At 41.8% G+C, this 14,639-nt stretch overlaps 2 protein-coding genes across 2 annotated transcripts in view; one reads left to right on the top strand and one right to left on the bottom strand.

The window, feature by feature from the left end:
• LOC124787687 (DENN domain-containing protein 5B) overlaps positions 1 to 14,639 on the top strand; it is a 475,881-nt gene that overhangs the window by 280,220 nt on the left and 181,022 nt on the right. The gene's annotated exons all lie outside the window — the stretch shown is intronic.
• LOC124787688 overlaps positions 1 to 14,639 on the bottom strand; it is a 47,528-nt gene that overhangs the window by 32,443 nt on the left and 446 nt on the right. The window lies entirely within an intron of this gene.

Raw genomic sequence — 14,639 nt, 5'->3', positions numbered from 1 at the left:
AGTGCTGCTATTTACAGTCGTATACACACATCGAGCTAACAAAATAAATTAAGAAAATACTCGCAGTTTAGCTACAGGCGTGATGTATAAGAAAGGAACGGAGGAGTAATAACCGAAAAAAGAATTGTATTAGCACGCGAAACATCTAAACAACCCTCTTGGCTTTAGTGAAAAGATTTATGTATTCTGAGAAGTAACTTACAGTTCCCAAGAAAAGAGTTTCAAAACAAGCTTCACTAACTACAATAGTCTCCCCCTCCCCTCCCCCGTTTTTAAGTACTCGTAGAGCTACGGAGATTAATTACCATTGCTCCATAACATAGTTAATTTTCCATAGCTGAATCTAGACATAGCGGCGTTAGCAACGCTGGTGGAGATTGCTTGGCAAATCCCTCGTGTGTGGCGGGCTCGATGCGACTGACCGACTGGAGCGATATCGTATGTGAAGGATCGCTGGGACCCGTCGTTCCTGTGTAGTGCCTTGTACTGCACATATACCCCGACTTTCTCGCCAAAATAGACTACACGTTTTAGGTGCGCGTCGTGTGCGTAAATCAGCCGCCAACTGCTTCGCGAATGGATTTCAGTGACGTAAGTGATTAGCTGACTGTGCCGATTGTGGAGATCTGAATTCTTGATTGTGCTGCAGACTGCGCATGAGCGGAAACAGGCAACTGTGACTTCGTTTGGTAACATAGGGAATTACCCTATTGTATTGGAACTCACTCCTGTCACAATAATGGCTTTTGTGCCTTCTTAATCTTTATTCTGATGTTTACTTTGTTTTTGTGACATATTGCGAAGGTTACTCGATGACCTGTTATTTTTCCTACTAGTAGTTCATCCACAAGAGTGACAGAACATCAGAAAGGTAAAAGATGCTTATGTTTTTTAGTACCTGGATGAAGAAGAAGCCTACATTATGCATAAACAACACGCACACTTTTGGCGGTGTTGTGTAAACGGAACTGCCACTTGTGACAGAAGAGAGATTGCAGGAATAAAAAGCCAGGGGCGCTGCAGTAGACTTACGAGTAATCGATTGAGACAAGTGAGATTTGACTTACGACTAGTCGATTGAGACAAGTGAGTTGCTATTAAAACGGCGTCAAGGGGGACGCATACTGCTTTATCAAGCTTTTTTGCAAGCAGGCACATAGCTCAAGCATGCTTGCATACAAACGTCAGCTCGTGCTTCGAATATGTAGAGTTCGCACGATGAGTAAATGTTAATTTTGACCGGCTTGCAACCGTGACGCGGAATAAAAAAGAAGAAACATGGTTCTTGAGGTAAAGATTGGCCTGTGAAATGCGTCTGTAGGGGAACGTATTTGAACCCCTTATTACTCCCCACATCTTCGAGTAGAAAGTATGATATTGTCATACATTAAAGACTGAAACAATGTTACCATTTGTCGTGTGAGGGGGCTATGAAGACTTCAGATACTATTCTATTCACATCTGTAATACACGAGTGCTGGCGTAAAACTTCAACTCTTTCTCAGCCAGATTAATTTTTCTCCTCTCCTGCAGTTGGTTCTAGGAGCCTTTAATAACTGGTTGTTTGTGACAGAGTCTGTTTCATCGTCAAGGCTATCTTTCGTGTAATTAATTAAACGTTTCCAGCAATTTGCGCATCATTTGCCAGATGTTGTTGCACACAGTGACCCTATGAAGCTTGCCTCAGAACTGACGTTTGCTTGTACAAACCTGCACATTGTAGGCACACGCGCTCAAACATGCTTACACAAGCTTGCATGATTTAAAATTGACTACATGTAAAGCAGCGTGAATCGCCGAATGCATAATTACGCTGCAGGCGGTCCAGCACGACAGCAATCGGTTATTGATCATGTAAGCTGACTGATAGGTGCTTGCGACAAAAACATTCCAGCGGTAGATATCCTGTAGGCACTGCAGCAACAGTAGACGCAAATTAACAGATACTTCACCGAAAGCCGTTAGACATTGTATTACATGGTCGACGATGACCAATTTACGGTTTACGGAGTAACACCGCGCGGTATACTGTAGATGTCGCGCAAGTAGCCAGCTACTGGACTAGCATTTGAGAGGGCTGCGGAATTAATCCCTGTCCGGCCATCGAAATTTGTTTTCCGCCGCTTCCCTTCGGCGATCGACTTTTCTTTTAAGGGGGACGCCCGCAGATTTCCTCTCATCTTTGTCCGATCCATCATACATGTCTTTTCCCTAAGTGCCCCCCCCCCCCCCCCTCCCCTGATCTTCATTTAGTGTGTAATATTACTGAAGTTCTTCCTTGACCTAGCAGAAAAATTAGCAATATTTAATCTCGTTCGGATAGTTGGATGATCACAACGCTGTTGTAATAATTGCTCTACTTTGTGGCAAGCAGATAAGGTGGGTGAAAAATTGTATAAGAAGCATCGAAGATTCAGTGACGAAAACGTGTTGAGAGATTTGATGTTGAACGTAAGTGTTGATGCCCAACATTTGATACATTGTTAGAAATGGTTTTACCCAGTTGTCTGAGTTGTCTGCAGTGAGAGACGCAATTCTACCGACTCAGAGTGTATCTGTTACACTACGATACCTTGCTAATGGCAATCCTTTCGAAGCCTTTAAATGTACAAGTGTAGAACAGAGACGTGTCATGCAATAATAAAAATGGCTCTGAGCACTATGGGACTTAACATCTGAGGTTATCAGTCCCCTAGAACTACTTAAACCTAACCAACCCAAGGACATCACAACATCCATGCCCTAGGCAGGATTCGAACCTGCGACCGTAGCGGTCGCGCAGTTCCAGACTGAAGCGCCTAGAACCGCTCGGCCAATCCGACCTGCTCCATGCAATAATATATGCATTGAAAGATTATATATGGGTAGTTAATGTAAATACTCCCATAAATATCCATGTGTATACTATGTGTACACTATTATTCATAACTTGGCATTAATTATTTTAAAAAAATCTTCCTTCAGAGTTGTAGGATACCGTTCGCTGTGTCTTGTCGACAAGAAAACTCTCACTCTTAAGATTTCTGTTTTCGCACACTGTTGTTGGCCCTAACATCTCTCAATGCCAGAAATGATTTATAAATGTAGATGCACTCTGATAAGAATGCTTTTTCGTCTTGCTTTGAACACATAATAAAAAAAAGCGAACACAAAGATGACCGTAACACACGAGAGACTGGCAAGGATGTTGTCAATACTGCCCGCGGATGGCATATTATTTCCAGGCATCGCGATATAGCTCGAAAGTTTTTGATGTGTTCAGTATTACTGCTCGACATCTCAATCAGTCCCACCACAAGTTCGATATTCGCAGTCGACAGGTCGTGGGCGTGAAACAATAAATCTTTTTTCTCATGTCTAGAGATGGGCAAACAAACACGTAACTGTTTCGAAAGAAATGAAACAGTACAATGTAATGTTTCGATACGATGTCTCGAAACAGTGAAACAGTTTGTGTTTTGTAATCTAATAAACCTACACATTTTATCATCTTGAATGTCTACTGTATAAGTATGTCCATATAAACATAAATGAGGTGCGAGAGCGCTAATCATATCGCAGGAAGTATGAAACTATCACTTTAGGCGCCTTGGCAGTTTCGTATCTCCTGAAGCAAATGCGCTGCTTTCGTGTCGTGTGACTATCATACTTTTCAATTGGCTGAGGACAGCCATAGCTGAAGACAGAAGAACCACCACTAACGGAACTGGAGGTGGGAGCAAACTGTAGAAACAACGGATATGCTACTGGGATTCCCACATTCCGTGAGTATGGGTAATATACCCATCTTGCTAATTTCCATGCACACAGAGGGAATCATTGTGGATAATAGGCACCGTGACTATAGACTCACAAATAATGCCAAATAATTCAAATAAATAACGAAATATAACAGAAAAAATGTTGTCTTTTAAGGTGTTTCGAACCGTTACTAGAAATTCACTATGCTTCCCAGCCCTTCCCGTTCACCATTACACTATCAGTGATACGTCAAACAGATTGCTTGCAATTACACCTACATCAAATTTAAGTATAAGTCTAATAACTGTCACTTTACGCTTTTTTATTCAAAATGTTGTAGGCCTACTTGCGTTTCTTAATATGATTACTGTACATGACCAGAGAAACGTATGTTGTAAAAAAAAAGTAAATGATTTTCACATATTTATTATTTTGAATGTGAATAGTATGCGTTGTGTTATTGTTTGGTTAGTGTTTATAAAGCAGATGTTACGCCATTTCAGAATAGGACAGTCAGATAGAAACGAGGCTTTATTTTCGGATATCTTAAGCTTCATGCTATTGCTTGTCAAAAAGATTTCTACACTCTTGAAAGTGTTTCACGAAGTGGTATGTTGTGTTTCAGTACCTATGCCGAGCCAGAATCTCGTCCGACACAGCGCGGAATGAAACATCACTGTTTCGATACAATTAGTCGGTTCCAAGCAGAGGTGGACTGAAACAGCCTTATTTTGAAACAACGATACAGTTTCTGTGTCTGGCTCGAGATCGAATTTGGTCCGGTTACCCGAGACAGGGGCGGAATGAAACACCACTGTTTCGAAACAGTTAACCACAGCCGTTCCGAAACACTGAAACAGTTCCACGTATCGGTACACTGTATCGAAACATAGAAACAGTGGCCAAGTCTACTCATGTCCTTTAATTACTTGCGTGGTTAGACGGCTCGTGTGAAAAAAGGTGGGCGAAATCGGACACTAATTGCCAGTCAAAGCTAACGTGTTTCGGAGCCAGTGAACTACAACGTGGATGTCCTAGTGTGTAGCAGTATTTGGCAACAGCCTACCCGGGGGTGAGTGTATTAGTCATGGCGCGGGATGTGCGTGATGCCAATACACGACCACGTGGTCCGTTACTGCTGAAGGGGTGATGCTGGTCCCGCCCCCTCCCCTTCATCGGCTGCTGGGTAGAGGACACTGCGGAGTCACTTTGATAGGTACCGTTCGCACGTTACAAAGTCCGTTCCACGTTGTAGCTGACATTGCACGGAACGGCGCCTTCAAATCATGCTTATGTTGACACTAGGCGGAATATCAAATACCTTAATCGTCACTGACATCCATATTGAACTGTGGTGGTGAGATTACGAGGCACCGGCTGTCTTAAAGAAGACTGAGCATAGAATCAACGGTTATCAGCTAGAAGTTATAGTAGAGTTTATTAACGAGCAAAGCAAAGTTTTCGCTCTTCACAAAGATCGTATGGTAAATTTTCCAACTGTTGGAAACAAACAGCAGGGAAAAGTGTGTACAAATGTTAAAAAAAAAAGTCTGTACACATGCGGGCTCTATAAGTAATTTTTGCATTTTGATATTAATGCGAAAATTATCAAGTCCTCAACCTTCGCAGTGTGGTACGGAAACTCTACAAGCAATAAAATTAAGAAGACGCAAAAGCACAAAACATTTTGCGTGCACAGTTCTTCGTGGAAACCCCAGTATAAACTTATAAGTATTTGTATTACAATGCAATTAATTATCAACTTCTTTAATACAGTGGTTACACAGTAGTATAATGGTTACAGAATAGGTAAGTTACTTGTTTGTGTCCTCGCTGGCCGCTGTACGCCCTGTACGTAATCGATTTGCGCCGTTTTTTCGTTTCCTCTTCGACGTTGTTGTAGCTCTAGTATTCGCTCGGCACTGGAGTGCTAAGGCTTTTTGGATTCCTTTCGATGCGACGAGCTTTCCGCTGACTTTTTATAAATCCGATTTACGAGTGATACGAGACGACATCTTTCATTATTTTGCAATTTTCAGTTTAATACCGATTGATATGAAATAGAAGATGGGGAAAGGATGGGTGGCTAAATCTTGGTGAGTTAAAAATTTGTGCCGAGCTGTGACTTGAACCCGGCTTTACCCGCTTCTCATGAACGGCTGTCTTAACCGCTTCTCTCATTCGGACGCAATGCAATGCAGCGTCCCTCCTCCATTAACCACTCGCAAAGAAACATGGCAGACGACTTCTGTCCGAAGACGGTCGATCGTTAACTTTCTTACTACAGTATGAGGTTCACGAGGGTCTCTCCATTAACAAGGACCGGGGGAACTTGGACAGTGTGCTTATATCGTCACGAAATGCTGATTAGGCATCGGGGTCACATACGGAACATTTAGAATCCTCGTGATATCAGAAAATTGTTTATTAGTCTGTGGGGAGTTTATGGGAATGGTACAGTCTGTTGCTGGCGTCATGAAATCGCGTCCACGCACGTTGGGGGTTGTTAACCACGTTACTAAATAAGTAACTCCTCTAACATCTCCTCAATGTTGCCATTAAATACCGCCAAAGATTTTTTATCAGCTTAATGAACCAAAAATATGACAATTAGATATAGGTATTGTGATGAATCCATTAAGCTGAACGTTATGCGTACATCATCTGCCACATAGCCCATTCTCACCGAGCGAGGTGGCGCAGTGGTTAGACACTGGACTCGCATTCGGGAGGACGACGGTTCAATCCCGCGTCCGGCCATCCTGATTTAGGTTTTCCGTGATTTCCCTAAATCGCTCCACGTAAATGCCGGGATGGTTCCTTTTAAAGGGCACAGCCGACTTCCTTCCCCGTCATTCCCTAATCCGATGAGACCGCTGACCTCGCTGTCTGGTCTCCTTCCCCAAACCACCCCACCCCCACCCACATAGCCCATTCTGTCTACATATACTCTGCAAGCCACAGTAGTCTGTACAGTCAATAGCGAAGGGTACTCTGTACCTTCATTAACGATTTTTCTGTCCTCTTCGAATTGCGTTGTGAACGAGAGAGAAATGACAGTCGATGTGCTTCGATTAGACATTATAGTCGCAATACACAACGGATGCTGTACATATGTTGCTTCCACCCTTCTTCAGATACTGGTTTTATGAGTTAGGTCACGCCTTTCTGGCGAAGATTTCCAAAGGCTCCCTGAGCATACGTGTAACTCTTTCGTATGGACTGTGGTGCGTTTCTATCCTAGGGCTGTGTATCGAAATTTGTTCGATGTCTGTTGTCATGCTTGCTTTATTAGGGCTCAAAACGGTGTAGCACTTCTCTAGAATTTGGACTAGCATCTCGTGTGTAGTTTTCTTCATAGACGCACCGCACTTTTCTCATAATCCTCCATGATTTTCCATTCGCTTTCAGTAGTAGGCCTACTGGTTTTACGAGCTTGCCCAGTTTCATATCACTTCTTAGCATGCATTACCAACACATTCAACGACGTGACAGAGTCTGCAGTTAACCACTGATTTTGTTATCAGACTAAGATTTCTTTCTCTTACTTGTGGGATTTATATGGTATTCATCCACATTTGAAGGGAGCATCACAGCATCCATTCAGCGATGTTACTATCAATGTTCTAGACAAGATCGCCTACGAGAATTCAAATTTGCTGCAGATTCAGTCTTATAAATCGTTTATATATACAGTATAGTCCCTCTATTCCGAACTAGTTGGGACTGAACACTGTTCGGTTTAACCGGGAATTCGGAATAGGCTGATACTTTAAGGTCTTGCGTATCAAAAGTACTGCTTCGCAAGAAAATAAATCTGTCTCCGGATTTAAAATGGACAAACAATGTCGAACTTTCGCTGATGGTAGTAGGCAAATCGGCGAAACCACGATTGTTCAAAAACATTGACATCAACTCACTTCCTGTGAATTATAAGAAGCGAAATAATGCTTGGATGGGGCATGACTTGTTCAAGGAATGGTTCGAGCACCAATTTATCCCGAAAGTGACCGCGTTCAGTAAAGAAAATGGATTACCTAATCGTGCTCCGCTGTCTATATACAATGCTCCGTACCTCTCAGACGAAACTTGTTTGGGGAGATATCAAAGCAATTTTTCTGCCACTGGACAGCGTATGGACTAAGGTACGTTGCAGGCCATTAAACAAAAATACAAAAAAATCCTGCTTCGCACCTTAATGAAATTGCAATCCTGCAAAGAAAATTACCATAAATAATGTGATTTACCGGTTGGCTGAAGCATTGGATATAACACCACTGAAGGCCATTACAATCTTGGAAAAATCTCAGGCTTCCATTGGAATTTGTTGAAACAACTTTTACACCAGTGAAAGACTGAACTACTTTCACTAGTCAAGAAAATCCCTGTCTGTGAAGAGACAGTAGTGTTGAGGAGGGTGGACTGTTGTGACGACAATGGCCACCAAGAGTACGGAGACGAAGCCATCGTAGCAATGGTGTAGGGCTCATCAGCGCAAATCGACTCGAACTGAACTCATACTTCACACAGACGCGGCAGATGCTCTTCACCTCGTTTTAACACTATGTCGACTCCATCAACACCAAATGCGGCGATGGCGGGACATTGCATCCTCAAGTCGATTCCGTGCTCTCCGAAAAAAAAAAAGAAAAAAAAACTGTCTTTATTTATAAGTGTGTGTAAATTGGTTATTTTTGTGTTTAGCAGTGTTTAAAATGATTCTACGGGACTGTATAAATTGAGCCGACGACATGTATTGTATGTACTGTAACCAGCTTGCATTCCAGTATGGTTTCAGGAGTTTGCATCAAGCTTAGGCTCTATGCATACCTCTATTCAACTTCTTTGTATAATATTAAATGTACGTTTTGTTTCGAGTGTCTTGAATTTCTCTTGTTTTTAAGTTAAAAAAAAACAGTATATCTTCTGAACTCAGTTGGGAGTAGGCGGATTTTCGGAATAGCGGGACACGGCCCCGTTCCACGAAGCTATTATTAGTTCCCCGCCCTCCATCTCAGATCCTGAATGCGCTCTGGATGAAGTACTGGATTCTATTATTCAGACATTTCTCTATCACATCATACATTGCTTACGATTTATATCTAATCCCTCCAAGCCACAGCGAAGTGCATTGCACAGAGTATTTCCCGTTGTACCATTCATTAGATCTTCCTTCCGTTACAGTCATGTATGGAGGGCGGTAACAATGATTTTTTAAATTCCTTTGAGCGCGCCATAATTGTTGTGGTCTTGTGTGGTGCATATAATCCAGTCAGTTTCAGATCGCAGTTATAAAATGTTAGCTGCATTTCCAATGGACTGGGCTAATGGTTTACGATAAGTCGAGTTAAAATACGTTAGAGGTTTCTTGAAATTACTGCAACCAGTCGTCTTTTGTTTTTAGAACCGCTTAGCGATTCATCATCAGATGGTACATATTTATTAACATTTATCATCAAATGCTGAATCGATAGCCGGTTCGAAACCGTTAATACCATTATAAAAATTAAAGAAGCAAAGGAAATGCGACTGGTTGCATTAATTCCAAGAAACCTTTATTCATCACAGTCACAGTGATCTCCAACCATAATGGCTAAAAGTTTTAAAATACGTTGTTGGAAGAACAACAAATCCTGATATATTTTTGTTTTAAGTGTGTCACATCCACCATAATGCGACGCATTGCCCATCCACATATCCAAAAACATCTTGCCTACGCAGCCTCTGCGAATACTGTTCGTATCGTAGGCCAGTTAAGCCTAATAGGAAACAGTTGAGACACGATTCATCCTTCCTGTTTATTAATAGAGCAAGAGCGCATACACGGAACTAGATTGTTGGTATAAAAAGTACTCCCGCCCTGTTGCAAAGAACGACAACTTAATGTGTAAATAATCACGGGGAATGGACAACGTAATACCATCATTGTTGTAGAATGACGGAAGTTACGTGAGACCAGACTAATATACCGACCTCAAGCATTTAATTCATGATTTCACAAATAGCTTTCGAGCTGAACAAAGAAAATATATTGACAGACAGGAGGCAGTGTTCGAGTAATATCGTGCTATGTAGTCTGTTAAATCGCTATCGACTTCTTTACCTCCATAGAAAGGGAGCAACACAAAAGTGGTGCGCTCCAATCTTTGACGGTTTCGACAGTGAGCTATATGATTTAACTGCTCCCGTGAAAAAAATGTACCATTGTTGTATCTACATGCAATTTCTTTTCGTAACACCCATTTCCTTGCCTGTGATAGGAGAGATGTTGCCATGAGTACAACTTAATATCACGCATGTCTTCAGTTTCGGAAAACGACAGCAATGATTATGTAAACTGCAGCCACTCCACGCGAGGCGTTAACGCTAATAGCGTGCGCCGCAAACCGGCAGAGGGCGTCCCTCTCGTTGAAGGTTACATGCCAAGTTTAAAGAACCTATAATTGCGTAGGAAGAACCTGTTTAGAAGTTTGCATTGTACTTTGCGACGCACGAATACTGTCTGGCAACAGTAAATTGTAATTTGGTTGTAAGAAATGCTTCTTTTGAAACTCCATCTGTGCGCCTAGAGCTGATGAGTCATTGCAAAAAATGGCTCTGAGCGCTATGGGACTTAACATCTTAGGTCATCAGTCCCCTAGAGCTTAGAACTACTTAAACCTAACTAACCTAAGGACATCACACACATCCACCCGAGGCAGGATTCGAACCTACCGTAGCGGTCGCGCGGTTCCAGACTGAAGCGCCTAGAACCGCTCGGCCACTCTGGCCGGCTGAGTCATTGCAATCTCAGTGGTGACACACAGAGATAATATCTGTCCATAGGCATCCCCAAAGGGGGAGAGGAGGGGCGGTGACAAGAAGAGGCACTGACAAACCTCCCTGCTGGAATATGGAGTACAGTGTTTCTATTCATTTCAAAATGCCGAACGAGTAAATAAATAAATTATAAACTCTATGTATAATATATTGAGTGTGTATCCATCCATTCTCAGGAGGTGTATAATATGTTTTTCGTGTTACCTATGAAACTTAGTTGTGGCATGACACGTCACGAAACTGCCCAGCTCATTTCTATCTCCAAGGGCAATATTAAGTGTCTTACACCGCCACCCCTACGTCTAAAAAAATTCTGCCACCCCTACGTCTGAAAAAATTCTGGGGACGCGCAAAATTACACGAAATCAACTCTGATTCGGAAACGAAAACGACCTTGCCCTTTCAGAGGAACCCAGTTTTGCCCTAATGGGCGGGACAAGCGTAGTATTTACAAAAATACACACTTTGGCGTATGCCTCACAAACTTTTGTTGCCCATAACGAAGGTTTTCGGTTCCATGTCCATTTGCGCATAAATGGCACTGGAATATGAAATCGACAATCAAAACCTCGTACGTGGCCCTTAAATATTATGAAAAATATGGAGAAGTCTCTTCCTTGTGTTGAAATAATTTGCTTCTAGGATATAAAAAAGCAACTTAAATGGAGATCACTTGAATAAACTGAGTAGCAAAAGTTGACCAACAGATAATCTTAGATAGGTATGTCACAAATTCCTCAGTTACGTGGTAATATTGGTTTACTGTGCGATTATATGTTTTCAGAGCCGGGATTACGTGTTGAGAGGACAGCTGTTATATGTGGAGATCTGCAGCTTTCTTGTGAAATCGTACCTGACATGTTGAGACTATTAGCCACTGGGAAGTAGGTGGAAATCTTTGTGATAATTGAAGCAGTGGTGCTAAATATGTTGCGATCTTGGAATGCCTATGGCATTGTTTCCAGTATTGTTAAGTTACATGGTACGTTTCCTACTTGTTAACTAAAGGAAAACATAACGTATTGACATTATGGCCATCAAACCCCTAAGACTTCAGCTCTGGTTCAGAAATCGGAATAGATTTGTTGACATTAAGAGGATTTGTTAACCACAATAATTAGAAGGATCAATGTATGCCTAAATTAAGAGGGTTTGTTAACCACAATAATTAGAAGGATCAAGGTATGCCTAAATCATTTAAGGGGACTCCAAGGTGGTTCCTTTGAAAATGACATCTTCCACACTCTGAGCTTCTGATCTTTTAATGTTATCCAAGGACAGTTAAGAATGACAAAGACTTCTTACTAAGTAATAATCGTAATGTTAAAACAGCTCTTGAAATATGCCGCTAAGAGTAATGCTGAAGATTAGATATGGATACATTTAATGAAGTTCTGAATCGGATTGGGGGAAAGAAGTGGCACAAGTTGATCCTGAGGAAGTAAGTTTGGCGGGTAAAAGTTGTAGAGGGAGACAAAGGTTGAAATGGCGTTATGCAGGCATGAAGAGGTGTACGCACAAAATAGACTAGCGCGGAGGGCAGCATCGAACTAGTCTGACGACAACAACACCGTCATAATGCTTATTCTCAGTGCAGCAAATCTAGCATGCAGATGTCCTTTCTTGCACTTCAACGTTCACAAACAGCTTAGAGAGAACGGGCTCGCATAACACGACATTTAAGACTCATAAGATTCAATCTTAGACACCAAAAAGCTTTCAGATCGCGGGACGTCAGTATTTATATGAACTTCACGGGTTAGTTATTGGTACAGGAAAGATGTATCCCCGTGGTAAGCTTGACAGTTAACCATACACCAAAGCGCAAAGTGCTGATTAAGCACTGTGATATTTTCACATTAAACAATACAACAGTGCACAGGTTACTGCGTCCAGAATACGAGTTAAGTAGATTTATATACGACGTATGTTACCAACATATTCTGAAGACGTTGAGTGTACAGCAGGCATATTTGGTTTTCGCTTGCTTTATTGGAGAAACATCGTTTGCCTTATTGCAGAAACACCGTTACTGGTTCCGAATTCATATTCATCTTCAGACGGCTTTCATGCTTCTATCAGGACACATTAACGTTGGTGTAGATAAAAGCATCTAAGTCGTCTGTTGATTACGATATAAATTCGAACCCTGTGACGGTGCTTCTTCAAACAACACCAAAAATCAAATTGTCGCAGCTGGCCGCTGTACACTGTCAACACCCACAGCTATCTAACAGTGTCATTGTTTGACAAAATAACGCACGTCGGAGATTTGTCTGTTGTGCAGCGTGCAAGGCACATTTCTGAATTCATCATGTGGTTTTAGTTATTTGCGAAAAGTTTGATCTTAGATTGTGCCACTGATTAGTCCGGCATCACAACAACCGTTATTTCCTTCCTACTGTCAACAAACCGTCACTTCCCAACCTAACCCAAACTTCAGGCTATACTGAAGACCTGACACCACATCCACCATCACATTAATCCACCAAGCTGGACGGTAAGGCTACACGCATATGACGCCGAAATCTAGCCCATTATTACGTACCATCAGAAAAATGCTACTTAAATATCCAGTCAGATACTGATTTAAAAGCGGTGCAAACATTGATACCTTGTTTTAAATGCTCATAACTTGTTTTAAATGCTCAGAAATTCGAAATTGTGGGTTTCACGAAGTGTTGAAAGGTTGACACAGCACTGCATCAGTGAGTTTCAACAGGGATCAGTCAACTCCTACAAATATTTGCCCAACAATTTCTTAAGGATATGATTCGTAATGGTTGTTGGTAAAGGAGACCTCAGTGCATTGGCAGGATACGCGGAAAATGCAGTTCATCCACGAAGAAGAATGGTTACAATTGGTAGGGTACTGGGAGTCGGTCTACGAAGGAGTGTGTTCACATACCACGTGTGCGTGCCACCTCAGAATATTGCTCATGTGTGTGGGAATTACAGGGGGCCTCTTAACTCACGAGGTGACTTGTTAACGCATACTACGAGGTGCGATCTCTAGCACCCCCATGTTTAAAATCATCTGAAATTTTTAAGTTATATGACAGTCATTTTACAATTATTTATGCGCTTTTAAATAGTCATTTCTGATTTTATTGCACTAAATATTGGTTATGCCTGCAATCTTATCACATACTTTCATGCTTCCTTTTTTAACAACACACACAAAACTAATTGTTGGAGAACTTAATTTCACATTTGAAACATTGTAGTATCTGAGTAGCAAGTAAATGTACACACAAAAGTACGTGCAAGGGTTTAAATGTCTTCATAAGATTGAACTCTTGTAGGTACAAAAAGAAAGTCCACAAAATGGACATTCATTGCAGGAATCACATTTTCATTTACCACCTCTCAGATTACATTTGATTTCAACAAACACTTTAAGTACTTTATTGGAGAAACAGCGATGTCCCTGTAACGTTTAAATTGACACGTTCCTAAGGTTACATTTTATACGATACTGAAAGAAGCAGGTACGTAATTCACGAGGGGGTCCGCTACAAGTGTCAACAACAAACAAAGAAGGGGATAATGCCGCAACGAACAAGAAGACATTATAGGGTTTGCAATATAAGGAAAGTAGGGGGAGTATAGCAGCATTCTGCTAGAACTGACCTTGGAGGGCGAGCTTGAAAATTTTCGCGCAGTCTGAGACACACGCGAGTTGCGGGTTAAGTTATTCAGAAATTGGTGACCGAATGGTCACAGAAATGCTGAAGAAACTGAATTGGCGCATACATGAAGACAGATGCCAATTGTCCCGAACCTTACTTCGAGTTTCAAGAATCAATCTTACGTGAAGAATGTAGCGTTATTCTTCAGCCCTGTAGGAACCGTGAAGGCAAGCTTAGGCTAATTACAGCACGCACGAAGCACTAAGGAGTCTGTGTTCCCTCGTTCCATAAGCGAGTTGAACGGAAGACAACGCGTTGTGCGATTTTAGGTGCCCTCTGCCACGCACTTCAGTGATTTGCAGAGTATGTACGCAGATGAAGTGGCAGTAGAGTGTTTTAGCACGTGACTGTCACTCGTGGAGGCGGCGTAATCATACCCTCTGATGA

This window comes from Schistocerca piceifrons, chromosome 3, assembly GCF_021461385.2.
Source record: "Schistocerca piceifrons isolate TAMUIC-IGC-003096 chromosome 3, iqSchPice1.1, whole genome shotgun sequence".
Lineage (NCBI taxonomy): Eukaryota > Metazoa > Arthropoda > Insecta > Orthoptera > Acrididae > Schistocerca > Schistocerca piceifrons.
Note: the sequence above shows the minus strand (reverse complement) of the source record. Positions and strands in the feature narration are given on the sequence as shown.